The following is a 15,791-nucleotide window of genomic DNA, read 5'->3' as shown; positions in this document are numbered from 1 at the left end:
CCAGGCCTCTGTCTCCAACCACCACCCACCCCTCCTCTCCCTGACTCCTGGGTTCCTCTCATTAGGAGAGGGTTTTCTTGAAGTTGTCTCCCACTCATGGGCCAGATAAAATGATTAGAAAACAAGCCAAAGCTGCAGCCCCTTGTCTATCCTGACTCTCAGGAGCCCACACCTGTTCCTTGGACCTGGCCGGTTCAGCAAGTTCCATTTTCTGCAACTGTGAGCCCCTGAGGGGTGATGATTGGCTGACCTGGGCAGCCTTACGGTGCCAGCCAGCCCTCTCCAGGTGTGCCTGGGTTGAGATCATTATAAATACCACTCCAGGCAGCAAGAGCCCCTGCAGCTGTGCCTGACGCCATTTTCTCTGCCCTGTCAGCAGTCTCGGGGCTGGGCTGGTGGGAGGGAGTGAGATGCCACGGCTTTGTGGGTGGCCCAGTGTGAGTGGGACTCTGCTGGACTGTCTGCAGCAGTTGCCAGGCTGCCACCTGCTAAAGAAGAGGATGTGTCACCCATACCTGCTGCTGGAATTTCTCCCTGGGCAGAGGTGAGGAAGGAAAAAAGCAGTGGGGGCAGGGACAGGACGGGTATCTCAGGCAGGGAAATGGAAATCTTCCAGAAGAGCACCCAGGGCCAGGACCATCCTGGCTGGCCTGCAGGCACCAAGTCAGCTGGCATGCTCTCACTCGTGTGGCTCCATGGCCCTTCCTCTAGGCTTTGAAGTCCTTGTATATATTCAGGTGTTTTACCTGGGAAGGGTGGGAACAGTTCAGCAGCAACTGGCCTGGGGCTTAGCTCACGTTTACTCCCAGATGCCTCGGCACGGTGCCCCAGCTTTGCAATGAGGACGCTTGTTGTGTGGGGGCTGCTGGCTGAATGGGAGACGATTCCCCACCATTGACCAACTTCAGAATTGTTTACAACTGGAGCAAGTGCCCTGATACGGTTTTCCTCTGAGTAACTGGTGGGTTCTGGTTTTTTTTTCTCTTTTTCGTTTTTGGTTCAAGGTAGATTTTATTCCTCTTTTTTGTATTTACAGATATAAGCATGGAAATAATTTATTCATATAAATACATGTATGTGAAGGGAATAATTGTTTTTTCTGTTTTATTTTTTAAATTTTATTTCTTTTTAATTTTGAATTTTATTTTATACTTTTATACAGCAGGTTCTTATTGGTTATCTATTTTATACATATAAATGTTTACATGCCAACCCCAATCTCTCAACTCCTCCCACCACCACCCCCCCAAGAGCTTTCCCCCCTTGTTCTCCATACGATTGTTGTCTACATCTGTTGCTCTATTTATGCCTTGCAAAACGGTTAATCTGTACAGTTTTTCTAGGTTCCACATATATGCATGAATATACAAGATTTGTTTTTCTCTTTCTGACTTACTTCACTCTGTTTGACAGTCTCTAGATCCATCGACGTCTCTACAAATGACCCAGTTTCATTCCTTTCATGGCTTAGTAATATTCCATTTTATATATGTACCACATCTTTATGCATTCGTCTGTCTGTGGGCATTTAGGTTGCTTCCATTACCTCGATATTGTAAATAGTGATGCAATGAACATTGCGGTGAATGTCTCTTTTTGATTTATGGTTTTGTCTGGGTATATGTCCAGTACTGGGATTGCTGTATCATATGGTAATTCTATTATTAGTTTCTTAAGAAACTCCATATTGTTCTCCATAGTGACTGTATCAATTTATATTCCCAACAATAGTGGAAGAGGCTTCCTTTTCTCCACACACTTTCCAGCATTTGTTGTTTGTAGATTTTCAGATGATGCCCATTCTAACAGGTGTGAGGTGATACCTCATTGTTGAGTCCATTTCGTTGAGCAAGGGGTAGGTCTTGTCTATTACATATTTGGCTTATGGAACGGTATCTGTGCTAATTTCAAACTCTGGTTTTATGCAGCACCCCAACTCACCTTTCCCCTTAAGCAAGCATAAGTTGGTTTTCTAAACTTGAGACCGTGTTCTGTTTTGTAATTCAGTTCATGTGTAGCCAAGTTTACATTCCGTGCATTAGTGATACCTTATGATGTTTCTTTTTCTGTGTGACTTATTTCACTTAGAATCATCGTGCCTCAATCCACTCATTATGCTGGTACAGGCCTGGTGACACAGATTTCATTGCTGAGTGGTATTCTGTTGTACGTAAGTACCGCAACTTCTTTATCAATTATTTGTTCTCTGGGATATTTAACTTGTACTGTAGAAGAGGTTCCTGTAAACAGAGCCGTCCCAAATTTTGGGGTGGCTGTGTCTTTTTGATTTTAATTTCCCTAAGCTATAGGACCATAAGTGGAAATGCCCTAGACTCTGTTGCTTTGTTTTTCAGATGTATCAAGAAACACCATACACTTCTCCAGAGTGGCTGTTGGCAATTTACATCCCACCCATCAGCATAACAAGGCTCCTTTTTCCCCATGGCCTGTCTTGCCTTTCTGGATTTTACACTTTTCTCAGATGGCCCTTTAGACCGGGGGGAAGTGACACTTCATAGTAGTTCGGATTTCCATTGCAAGCTTTCTTGGTTTGCCAAAAAGGGCGTATGTGTTTTTTCCTGAATATATTCAGGAACAAACTCGTACGCCCTTTTTTGCCAAGTGCATCATTGTCGATGTTCTGCCTCTTTTCCTATGCTTTAAATGCAAATCCAGTCTACCTCCTGAAATCGGTTTCCTGAAATTCTGCCCCGCTTTCAAGTCCTCTTCGCAGCCTTACTTCAATATATTTTTGGACGTTATCTGTCATTTATAACTCTGCAGGTTTGTGAATTACAGGGCCCCTGAGCTCCTTTCTTCAACTCGCTTTCTTGTGAGCTGGCTGCAAACCCGCAAGACTGCTTCAGGCCCTAATCTGCTTCTGGCAGGGCACGCTGAGCCTTTGGCTAATTCCTCTTCCTGGTGGGAAATGAGTGTTAAATATGCCCGTCCAGACACCTACCTCACTCTCAACCCCTTGGTGATGTGGGTCCTCTGGTTTGTGGCCACCTTTGCTGGGTTCCTCACCTTTCGATGATGTGGCCCCACTAGTGTGAGGACACTCCTGCCTGGTTCCCATCCCCTTGGTGATGTGGGCCTTCTGGTGACAGTCTTATCCTGGCTGGGTTCCTCACTCTTCTGTGAGGTAGGCCCTCTGCTGTGAGGTCAATCCTTCCTGACTTGCACACATCACCTTGGCGACATGAGCCCTCTGTTGGCAAATGGAACCTGCTGGGAGCCTCATGCCCTCGGTGATGATGGCCCTCTAGCATCAGGCCCTAACTGCTGGGCTCCCCACGTTTTCTGATGTGAGCCCAGTGATGCCAGGACACTCCTGTCAGGTTCCCATCCCCATGGGGATGTGGGCTTTCTGCTCTGAGGTCCCAACGCCTGGGTTGCTCACAGTTTCATGATGTGGGCTCTCTGCTGTTAGTTCACTCCTGCCTGCATCCCATAGCTTCTGTGCTCTCGGCCGCCTGCTGGGAGGTTCCAAATGCTGGATTCCTCACCTTATTTATTCTTTGGGCCCTCTGTTTTTAGGCTACTCCTACCTTCCTCACTCCCATCCCCTTTGTGATGTATGTCCTCTGATATGAGGCCACATGTGCTGGGTTCCTCACCTTTTGATGATGTGGCCCCACTGGTGGGAGGACAGTCCTGACTGGTTCCCATCCCCTTGGTGTTGTGGGCCCTCTGGCGAGAGTCTCATCCTGCCTCGGTTCCTCACCCTTCTGTGAGATAGGCCCTCTGCTGTGAGGTCACTACTGCCTGGCTGGCGCATGCCACCTTGTAGACGTGGGCCCTCTGTTGGCAATTGGAACCTGCTGGGAGTCTCCTCCCCTCAGTTATGAGGGCCCCCTGGTGTCAGGCCCTAACTGCTGGGCTCCTAACATTTTCTGATATGTGCTAAGTGGTGCGAAGCCACTCCTGCCAGGTTCCCATCCCAATGGGGATGTGGGCCTTCTGTTCTGAGGTCCCAACGGCTGGGCTGCTCACAGGTTCATGATGTGGGCCCTCTGCTGTGAGTTCACTGCGGCCTGGATCCCATAGCCTCAGTGCTCTGGGCCTCTTGCTGGGAGGTTCCAACTGCTGGATTCCTCAACTTTTATATTCTATGGACCCTGTGTTGTGAGGCCGGTCCTGCCAGCCTCATTCCGAACCCCTTGGTGATGTGGTTCCTCTGGTTTGAGGCTACATGTGCTGGGATCCTCACCTTTCGATGATGTTGTCCCACTGGTGTGGGGACACTCCTGCCTGGTTCCCATCCCCTTGGTGATGTGGGCGCTCTGGTGAGAGTCTGATCCTGGCTGTGTTCCTCACCCTTCTGTGAGGTGGGCCCTCTGTTGTGAGGTCACTCCTGCCGGGCTGGCACACATCACCTTGGCGACGTTGGCCCTGTGGTGGCAGCTGGAGCCTGCTGGGAGCCTCCTCCCCTCAGTGATGAGTGCCCTCTAGCGTCAGGCCCTAACTTCTGAGCACCCCACGTTTTCTGATGTGAGCCCAGTGATGCCAGGACACTCCTGTCATGTTCCCATCACCATGGGGATGTGGGCCTTCTGCTCTGAGGTCCCAATGTCTGGGTTGCTCACAGGTTCATGATGTGGGCTGTCTGGTGTTAGTTCACTCCGGCCTGCATCCCCTAGCCTCTGTGCTCTGGGCCGCCTGCTGGGAGGTTCCAAATGCTGGATTCCTCACCTTTCTTATTTTTGGGCCCTCTGTTATGAGGCTCCTCCTGCCTGCCTCACTCCCAGCCCCTTGGTGATGGGTGTCCTATGGTTTGAAGCCACATGTTCTGGGTTCCTCACCTTTAGATGATGTGGCCCTACTCATGTGAGGACATCCTGCCTGGTTCCAATCTATTTGGTGATGTGGGCCCTCTGGTGCGAGTCTGATCCTCACTGGGTTCGTCACACTTCTCTGAGGTGGGCCCTCTGCTGTGAGGTCATTCGTGCCTGGTTGGCACACATCACCTTGGCGACGTCAGCCCTCTGGTGGCAGTTGGAGCCTGCTGGGAGCCTCCTTCCCTTGGTGATGAGGGTCCTCTGGCGTCAGGCCCTAACTGCTGGTCGCCCAAAATTTTCTGATACGTTCTCAGTGGTGCGAGGACACTCCTACCAGATTTCCATCCCCATGGGGATGTGGGCCTCCTGCTCTGAGGTCCCAATGGCTGGGTTGCTCAGTTTCATGACATGGGCCCTCTTCTGTGAGTTCACTGTGGCCTGGATCCCATAGCCTCGGTGCTCTGGGCCGCCTGCTGGGAGGTTCCAACTGCTGGATTCCTCACTTTTTTATTCTATGGGCCCAGTGTTGTGAGGCTACTCTTGCCTGCCTCACTCCGAGGCCCTTGGTGATGTGGGTCCTCTGCTTTGAGGACACATGTGCTGAGTACCTCACCTTTCGATGATGTGGCCCCACTGGTGTGAAGACACTCCTGCCTGGTTCACATCCTCTTGGTGATGTGAGCCCTCTGGTGAGAGTCTGATGTTGGCTGGGTTTCTCACCCTTCTGTGAGGTGGGACCTCTGTTGTGAGGTAACTCCTGCCTGGCCTGCTCACGTTGCCTTGGCAATGTGAGCCCTCAGGTGGCAGTTGGAGCCTGCTGGGAATCTCCTCCCCTCAGTTATGAGAGCTCTGGATAAAACACATATACCCTTTTTTGCCAAGTGCATTATTTTCCACGTTCTGTCTATTTTCCTATGCTTTAAGAGCGACTCAAGTGTACCTTCAGAAATCGGTTTCCAGCAATTCTGCCCCGCATTCAAGTCCTCTTCGCAGCCTTACTTCAGTATATTTTTGGACGATAGCTGTCATTTATAACTCCACAGGTTTGTGAATTACAGTGCCCCTCAACTCCTTTCTTCAACTCGCTTTCTTGTGAGCTGGCCGCAACACCGAAGGATGGCTTCAGGCCCTAGGGTGGTTCCGGTATGGCACGCTGAGCCTTTGGTTAATTCCTCTTCCTGGTGGGAAATGAGAGTTAAATTTGCCCGTCCAGACACCTCCAGCTAGTCTCTCATGGGTTCTCCCTATTCCTGTTCATTTTCCACAGAAATTGAAAAGTGGGCCAAACAGGAGGTTAAAGGCACTGACTCTCCAAGTGGGGAGAGTGTTAGTAAAGCATCTGGAATGTTGCACCCGAGTACCAGGGGACGAAAACTGAGACACATTTGAACACGTTTCCCGATCACACGGTGGATCATACTCTGGGTTCCACATGCATGTTTTAGCTGAAGGAAGAATCCCTTAAACCTGGAGAGTTGAGACCCATGGAATGGGTACCATGCAATATGACTTCAAAGGTTCTGCTTTTGCTCACTGAACCTCACCAATCCTATCTCTGCTGCGTTTATGTCGCTGTACACACGCTTGATTCTCTTTCGGAGACATATAAATCCATAGGTTTTAAGATTCATACTAGTCAGGTATATTCTTAGGCGTTTAATATGGGGTGTTGAGTCCATTTCGTTGAGCAAGGAGTAGCTCTTGTCTATTACACATTTGGCTTATGGAATGGTATCTGTGCTAATTTCAATCTCTGGTTTTATGCAGCACCCCAACTCACCTTTCCCCTTAAGCAAGCATAAGTTGGTTTTCTACATTTGAAACCCTGTTCTGTTTTGTAATTCAGTTCCTGTGTAGCCAAGTTTACATTCCGTGTATTAGTGATATCTTATGATGTTTCTTTTTCTGTGTGACTTATTTCACTTAGAATCATCGTATCTGAATCCACTCATTATGCTGCTACGGGCCTGATGACATAGATTTCATTGCTGAGTGATATTGCTTTGTACGTAGGTACCACAATTTCTTTATCCATTTTTTGCTTTCTGTGATATTGAACTTGTACCGTAAACGAGGTTCTTGTAAACACAGCCGTCCCAAACTTTGGGGTGGCTGTGTCTTTTTGATTTTAATTTCCCTAAGCTATAGGACCATAAGTGGAAGTGCCCTAGGCTCTGTTGCTTTGTTTTTTAGATGTTTCTGGAAACACTATACACTTCTCCAGAGTGGCCGTTGGCAATTTACATCCCGCCCATCAGCATAACAAGGCTCCCAGTTGTCCATGGCCTGTCCTGCCTTTCTGGATTTTACACTTTTTTCAGATGGCCCTTTTGACTGTGGGGAAGAGAGACTTCATTGTAGTGCAGATATCCTCTGCAAGCTTGCTTGGTTGGACAAAAAGGGCGTATGTGTTTTTCCTGAATATATTCAGGAAAAAACGCATAAGTCCTTTTTGGCCAAGTGCATCATTGTGGACGTTCTGCCTCTTTTCCTATGCTTTACATGCAATTCCAGTCTACCTCCTGAAAGCGGTTTCCTGCAATTCTGCCCCGCTTTCAAGTCCTCTTGGCAGCCTTACTTCAATATATTTTTGGACGATAGCTGTCATTTATAACTCTGCAGGTTTGTGAATTACAGTGCCCCTGAGATCCTTTCTTCAACTCTCTTTCTTGTGAGCTGGCCGCAACACCACAGGATTGCTTCAGGCCCTAGTGTGGTTCCTGCATGGCATGCTGAGCCTTTGGTTAATTCCTCTTCCTGGTGGGAAATGAGAGTTAAATTTGCCCATCCAGACACCTCCAGCTAGTCTCTCATTGGTTCTCCCTATTCCTGTTCATCTTCCTCAGAAATTGCAACTGGGCCAAAGAGGAGGTTAAAGGCACTGACTCTCCAAGTGGGCAGAGTGTTAGTAAAGCATCTGAAATGTTGCACCCAAGTACCAGAGGACAAAAACTGAGACACATTTGAACATGTTTCCCGATCATATGGTGGATCATACTCTGGGTTCCACATGCATGTTTTAGCTGAAGCAAGAATCCCTTAAATCTGAAGAGTTAAGACCCATGGAATGGGTACCATGCAATATGACTTCAAAGGGTCTGCATTTGCTCACTGAACCTCACCAATCCTATCACTGCTGCGTTTATACCGCTGTACACATGCTTGATTCTCTTTCGCAGACATAGAAATCCATAGGTTTTAAGAGCTTACTAGTCAGGTATATTCTTAGGCGTTTAATATGGGTTGTTGAGTCCACTTCGTTGAGCAAGGAGTAGCTCTTGTCTATTACATATTTGGCTTATGGAACGGTATCTGTGCTAATTTCAATCTCTGGTTTATGCAGCACCCGAACTCACCTTTCCCCTTAAGCAAGCATAAGTTGGTTTTCTACATTTGAGACCCTGTTCTGTTTTGTAATTCAGTTCCTGTGTAGCCAAGTTTACATTCCGTGTATTAGCGATATCTTATGGTGTTTCTTTTTCTGTGTGACTTATTTCACTTAGAATCATCGTACCTGAATCCACTCATTATGCTGCTACGGGCCTGATGACATAGATTTCATTGCTGAGTGATATTGAATTGTACATAAGTATCACAACTTCTTTATCCATTTTTCACTTTCTGCGATATTGAACATGTACCGTAAACAATGTTCTTGTAAACAGAGCCGTCCCAAACCTTGGGGTGGCTGTGTCTTTTTGATTTTCATTTCCCTAATCTATAGGACCATAAGTGGAATTGCCCTAGGCTCCTTTGCTGTGTTTATTAGATGTTTCAGGAAACACCATACACTTCTACAGAGTGGCTGTTGGCAATTTACATGCCGCCCATCAGCATAACAAGGCTCCCAGTTGTCCATGGCCTGTCCTGCGTTTCTGGATTTTACACTTTTTTCAGATGGCCCTTTTGACCGGGGGGAAGTGAGACTTCATTGTAGTGCAGACTTCCTTTGCAAGCTTGCTTGGTTGGCCAAAAAGTGCGTATGCGTTTTTCCTGAATATATTCAGGAAAAAACGCATACGCCCTTTTTGGTCAAGTGCATCATTGTGGACGTTCTGCCTCTTTTCCTATGCTTTACATGCAATTCCAGTCTACCTCCTGAAATCGGTTTCTGCAATTCTGCCCCGCTTTCAAGTCCTCTTGGCAGCCTTACTTCAATATATTTTTGGACGATAGCTGTCATTTATAGCTCTGCAGGTTTGTGAATTACAGTGCCCCTGAGGTCCTGTCTTCAGCTTGCTTTCTTGTGAGCTGGCCGCAACACCACAGGATTGCTTCAGGCCCTAGTGTGGTTCCGGCATGGCACGCTGAGCCTTTGGTTAATTCCTCTTCCTGGTGGGAAATGAGAGTTAAATTTGCCCGTCCAGACACCTCCAGCCAGTCTCTCATGGGTTCTCCCTATTCCTGTTCATTTTCCGCAGAAATTGCAAACTTGGCCAAACAGGAGGTTAAAGGCACTGATTCTCCAAGTGGGGAGAGTGTTAGTAAAGCGTCTGGAATGTTGCACCCGAGTACAAGGGGACAAAAACTGAGACACATTTGAACACGTTTCCCGATCACACGGTGGATCATACTCTGGCTTCCACATGCATGTTTTAGCTGAAGGAAGAATCCCTTAAACCTGGAGAGTTGAGACCCATGGAATAGGTACCATGCAATATGACTTCAAAGGGTCTGCATTTGCTCACCGATCCTCACCAATCCTATCACTGCTGCATTTATGATGCTGTACACACGCTTGGTTCTCTTTCGGAGACATATAAATCCATAGGTTTTAAGATGCTTACTAGTCAGGTATATTCTTAGGCGTTTAGTATGTGGTGTTGAGTCCACTTCGTTGAGCAAGGAGTAGCTCTTATCTATTAAATATTTGGCTTATGGAACGGTATCTGTGCTAATTTCAATCTCTGGTTTTATGCAGCACCCCAACTCACCTTTCCGCATAAGCAAGGATAAGTTGGTTTCCTATATTTGAGACCCTGTTCTGTTTTGCAATACAGTTCCTGTGTAGCCACGTTTACATTCCGTGTATTAGTGATATCTTGTGATGTTTCTTTTTCTGTATGACTTATTTCACTTAGAATCATCGTAACTGAATCCACTCATTATGCTGCTACGGGCCTGATGACATAGATTTCATTGCTGAGTGATATTGCATTGTACGTAAGTACCACAAGTTCTTTATCCATTTTTCGCTTTCTGTCATATTGAACTTGTACTGTAAACGAGGTTCTTGTAAACAGAGCCGTCCCAAACTTTGGGGTGGCTGTGTCTTTTTGATTTTAATTTCCCTAAGCTATAGGACCATAAGTGGAAGTACCCTAGGCTCTGTTGCTTTGTTTTTTAGATGTTTCAGGAAACACCATACACTTCTCCAGAGTGGCTGTTGGCAATTTACATCCCGCCCATCAGCAAAACAATTCTCACCATTTTCCATGGCCTGTCCTGCCTTTCTGGATTTTACACTTTTTCACATGGCCCTTTTGACCGGGGGGCAGTGAGACTTCATTGTAGTGCAGATTTCCTTTGCAAGCTTGCTTGGTTGGCCAAAAAGGGCGTATGCGTTTTTTCCTGAATTTATTCAGGAAAAAACGCATACGCCCTTTTTGGCCAAGTGCATCATTGTGGACGTTCTGCCTCTTTTCCTATGCTTTACATGCAATTCCTGTCTACCTCCTGAAATCCGTTTCCTGCAATTCTGCCCCGCTTTCAAGTCCTCTTGGCAGCCTTACTGCAATATATTTTTGGATAGCTTTCATTTATAACTCTGCAGGTTTGTGAATTACAGTGCCCTTGAGCTCCTTTCTTCAACTCGCTTTCTTGTGAGCTGGCTGCAACACCGCAGGATTGCTTCAGACCCTAGTGTGGTTCTGGCACGGCATACTGAGCCTTTGGTTAATTCCTCTTCCTGGTGGGAAATGAGATTTAAATTTACCTGTCCAGACACCTCCAGCTAGTCTCTCATAGGTTCTCCCTATTCCTGTTCATTTTCCGCAGAAATTGCAAACAGGGCCAAACAGGAGGTTAAAGGCACTGACTCTCCAAGTGGGGAGAGTGTTAGTAAAGCGTCTGGAATGTTGCACCCGAGTACCAGGGGACGAAAACTGAGACACATTTGAACACGTTTCCCGATCACACGGTGGATCATACTCTGGGTTCCACATGCATGTTTTAGCTGAAGGAAGAATCCCTTAAACCTGGAGAGTTGAGACCCATGGAATGGGTACCATGCAATATGACTTCAAAGGTGCTGCATTTGCTCACCGAATCACACCATTCCTATCACTGCTGCATTTGTGCTGCTGTACACACGCTTGATTCTCTTTCGGAGACATATAAATCCATAGGTTTTAAGATTCTTACTAGTCAGGTATATTCTTAGGCGTTTAATATGGGGTGTTGAGTCCACTTCGTTGAGCAAGGAGTAGCTCTTGTCTATTACATATTTGGCTTATGGAACGGTATCTGTGCTAATTTCAATCTCTGGTTTTATGCAGCACCCCATCTCACCTTTCACTTTAAGGAAGAATAAGTTTGTTTTCTACATTTGAGACCCTCTTCTGTTTTGTAATTCAGTTCCTGGGTAGCCAAGTTTACATTCCGTGCAGTAGTGATATCTTATGATGTTTTTATTTCTGTGTGACTTATTTCACTTAGAATCATCGTACCTGAATCCACTCATTATGCTGCTATGGGCCTGATGACATAGATTTCATTGCTGAGTGATATTGCATTGTACATAAGTACCACAACTTCTTTATCCATTTTTCACTTTCTGCGATATTGAACTTGTACCGTAAACGAGGTTCTTGTAAACAGTGCCGGCCCAAATTTTGGGGTGGCTGTGTCTTTTTGATTTAAATTTCCCTAAGCTATAGGAGCATAAGTGGAAGTGCCCTAGGCTCTGTTGCTTTGTTTTTTAGATGTTTCAGGAAACACCATACACTTCTCCAGAGTGGCTGTTGGCAATTTACATCCCGCCCCTCAGCATAACAAGGCTCCCAGTTCTCCATGGCCTGTCCTGCCTTCTGGATTTTACACTTTTTTCAGATGGCCCTTTTGACTGGGGGGCAGTGAGACGTCATTGTAGTGCAGATTTCCTTTGGAAGCTTGCTTGGTTGGCCAAAAAGGGCGTATGCGTTTTTTCCTGAACATATTCAGGAAAAAACGCATAGGCACTTTTTGGCCAAGTGCATCACTGTGGACGTTCTGCCACTTTTCCTATACTTTACATGCAATTCCAGTCTACCTCCTGAAATCAGTTTCCTGCAATTCTGCCCCGCTTTCAAGTCCTCTTGGCAGCCTTACTTCAATATATTTTTGGACGATAGCTGTCATTTATAACTCTGCAGGTTTGTGAATTACAGTGCCCCTGAGGTCCTGTCTTCAGCTTGCTTTCTTGTGAGCTAGTCGCAACACTGCAGGATTGCTTCAGGCCCTAGTGTGGTTCCGGCATGGCACGCTGAGCCTTTGGTTAATTCCTCTTCCTGGTGGGAAATGAGAGTTAAATTTGCCCGTCCAGACACCTCCAGCCAGTCTCTCATTGGTTCTCCCTATTCCTGTTCATTTTCCGCAGAAATTGCAACCTTGGCCAAACAGGAGGTTAAAGGCACTGATTCTCCAAGTGGGGAGAGTGTTAGTAAAGCGTCTGGAATGTTGCACCCGAGTACAAGGGGACAAAAACTGAGACACATTTGAACACGTTTCTCGATCACACGGTGGATCATACTCTGGGTTCCACATGCATGTTTTAGCTGAAGGAAGAATCCCTTAAACCTGGAGAGTTGAGACCCATGGAATAGGTACCATGCAATATGACCTCAAAGGGTCTGCATTTGCTCACCGATCCTCACCAATCCTTTCACTGTTGCATTTATGATGCTGTACACACGCTTGGTTCTCTTTCGGAGACGTATAAATCCATAGGTTTTAAGATGCTTACTAGTCAGGTATATTCTTAGGCGGTTAATATGTGGTGTTGAGTCCACTTCGTTGAGCAAGGAGTAGCTCTTGTCTATTACATATTTGGCTTATGGAACGGTATCTGTGCTAATTTCAATCTCTTGTTTTATGCAGCACCCCAACTCACCTTTCCCCTTAAGCAAGCATAAGTTGGTTTTCTACATTTGAAACCCTGTTCTGTTTTGTAATTCAGTTCCTGTGTAGCCAAGTTTACATTCCGTGTAGTAGTGATATCTTATGATGTTTCTTTTTCTGTGTGACTTATTTCACTTAGAATCATCGTACCTGAATCCACTCACTATGCTGCTACGGGCCTGATGACATAGATTTCATTGCTGAGTGATATTGCATTGTACGTAAGTACCACAACTTCTTTATCCATTTTTCGCTTTCTGTGATATTGAACTTGTACCGTAAACGAGGTTCTTGTAAACAGAGCCGTCCCAAAATTTGGGGTGGCTGTGTCTTTTTGATTTTAATTTTCCTAAGCTATAGGACCATAAGTGGAAGTGCCCTAGGCTCTGTTGCTTTGTTTTTTAGATGTTTCAGGAAACACCATACACTTCTCCAGAGCGGCTGTTGGCAATTTACATCCCGCCCATCAGCATAACAAGGCTCCCAGTTCTCCATGGCCTGTCCTGCCTTTCTGGATTTTACCCTTTTTTAAGATGGCCCTTTTGAGCGGGGGGCAGTGAGACTTCATTGTAGTGCACATTTCCTTTGCAAGCTTGCTTGGTTGGCCAAAAAGCGCGTATGCGTTTTTTCCTGAATATATTCAGGAAAAAACGCATACGCCCTTTTTGGCCAAGTGCATCATTGTGGAAGTTCTGCGTCTTTTCCTATGCTTTACATGCAATTCCAGTCTACCTCCTGAAATCGGTTTCCTGCAATTCTACCCCGCTTTGAAGTCCTCTTGGCAGCCTTACTTCAATATATTTTTGGACGATAGCTGTCATTTATAACTCTGCAGGTTTGTGAATGACAGTGCCCCTGAGCTCCTTTCTTCAACTCGCTTTCTTGTGAGCTGGCCGCAACACCGCCGGATTGCTTCAGTCCCTTGTGTGATTCCGGCATGGCACGCTGAGCCTTTGGTTAATTCCTCTTCCTGGTGGGAAATGAGAGTTAAATTACCCCGTCCAGACACCTCCAGCTAGTCTCTCATTGGTTCTCCCTATTCCTGTTCATTTTCCGCAGAAATTGCAAACAGGGCCAAACAGGAGGTTAAAGGCACTGACTCTCCAAGTGGGGAGAGTGTTAGTAAAGCGTCTGGAATGTTGCACCCGAGTACCAGGGGATGAAAACTGAGACACATTTGAACACGTTTCCCGATCACACGGTGGATCATACTCTGGGTTCCACATGCATGTTTTAGCTGAAGGAAGAATCCCTGAAACCTGGAGAGTTGAGACCCATGGAATGGGTAAAATGCAATATGACTTCAAAGGGTCTGCATTTGCTCACCGAGCCTCACCAATCCTAACACTGCTGCGTTTATGCCGCTGTACACACGCTTGATTCTCTTTCGGAGACATATAAATCCATAGGTTTTAAGATTCTTACTAGTCAGGTATATTCTTAGGCGTTTAATATGGGGTGTTGAGTCCACTTCGTTGAGCAAGGAGTAGCTCTTGTCTATTACATATTTGGCTTATGGAATGGTATCTGTGCTAATTTCAATCTCTCGTTTTATACAGCACCCCATCTCACCTTTCACTTTAAGCAAGAATAAGTTGGTTTTCTACATTTGAGACCCTGTTCTGTTTTGTAATTCAGTTCCTGGGTAGCCAAGTTTACATTCCGTGTAGTAGTGATATCTTAGGATGTTTCTTTTTCTGTGTGACTTATTTCACTTAGAATCATCGTACCTGAATCCACTCATTATGCTGCTATGGGCCTGTTGACTTAGATTTCATTGCTGAGTGATATTACATTGTACGTAAATATCACAACATCTTCATCCATTTTTCGCTGTCTGTGATATTGAACTTGTACCGTAAACGAGGTTCTTGTAAACAGAGCCATCCCAAACATTGGGGTGGCTGTGTCTTTTTGATTTTAATTTCCCTAAGCTATAGGACCATAAGTGGAAGTGCCCTAGGCTCTGTTGCTTTGTTTTTTAGATATTTCAGGAAACACCATACACTTCTCCAGAGTGGCTGTTGGCAATTTACATCCCGTCCATCAGCATAAAAAAGTTTCCAGTTCTCCATGGCCTGTCCTGCCTTTCTGGATTTTACACTTTTTTCAGATGGCCCTTTTGACCGGGGGGCAGTGAGACGTCATTGTAGTGCAGATTTCATTTGCAAGCTTGCTTGGTTGGCCAAAAAGTGCGTATGCGTTTTTCCTGAATGTATTCAGGTAAAAACGCATATGCCCTTTTTGGCCAAGTGCATCATTGTGGACGTTCTGCCTCTTTTCCTATGCTTTACATGCAATTCCAGTCTACCTCCTGAAATCGGTTTCCTGCAATTCTGCCACGCTTTCAAGTCCTCTTGGCAGCCTTACTGCAATATATTTTTGGACGATAGCTGTCATTTTTAACTCTGCAGGTTTTTGAATTACAGTGCCCCTGAGCTCCTTTCTTCAACTCGCTTTCTTGTGAGCTGGCCGCAACACCGCAAGATTGCTTCAGGCCCTAGTGTGGTTCCGGCATGGCACGCTGAGCCTTTTGTTAATTCCTCTTCCTGGTGGGAAATGAGAGTTAAATTTGCCCGTCCAGACACCTCCAGCTAGTCTGTCATTGATTCTCCCTATTCCTGTTCATTTACCGCAGTAATTGCAAACTGGGCCAAACAGGAGGTTAAAGGCACTGACTCTCCAAGTGGGGAGAGTGTTAGTAAAGCGTCTGGAATGTTGCACCCGAGTACCAGGGGATGAAAACTGAGACACATTTGAACACGTTTCCCGATCACACGGTGGATCATACTCTGGGTTCAACATGCATGTTTTAGCTGAAGGAAGAATCCCTTAAACCTGGAGAGTTGAGACCCATGGAATGGGTACCATGCAATATGATTTCAAAGGGTCTGCATTTGCTCACCGAGCCTC

Source organism: Orcinus orca, chromosome 1 (assembly GCF_937001465.1).
Source record: "Orcinus orca chromosome 1, mOrcOrc1.1, whole genome shotgun sequence".
Classification (NCBI taxonomy): Eukaryota; Metazoa; Chordata; class Mammalia; order Artiodactyla; family Delphinidae; genus Orcinus; species Orcinus orca.
This window is presented reverse-complemented; position numbering follows the sequence as displayed.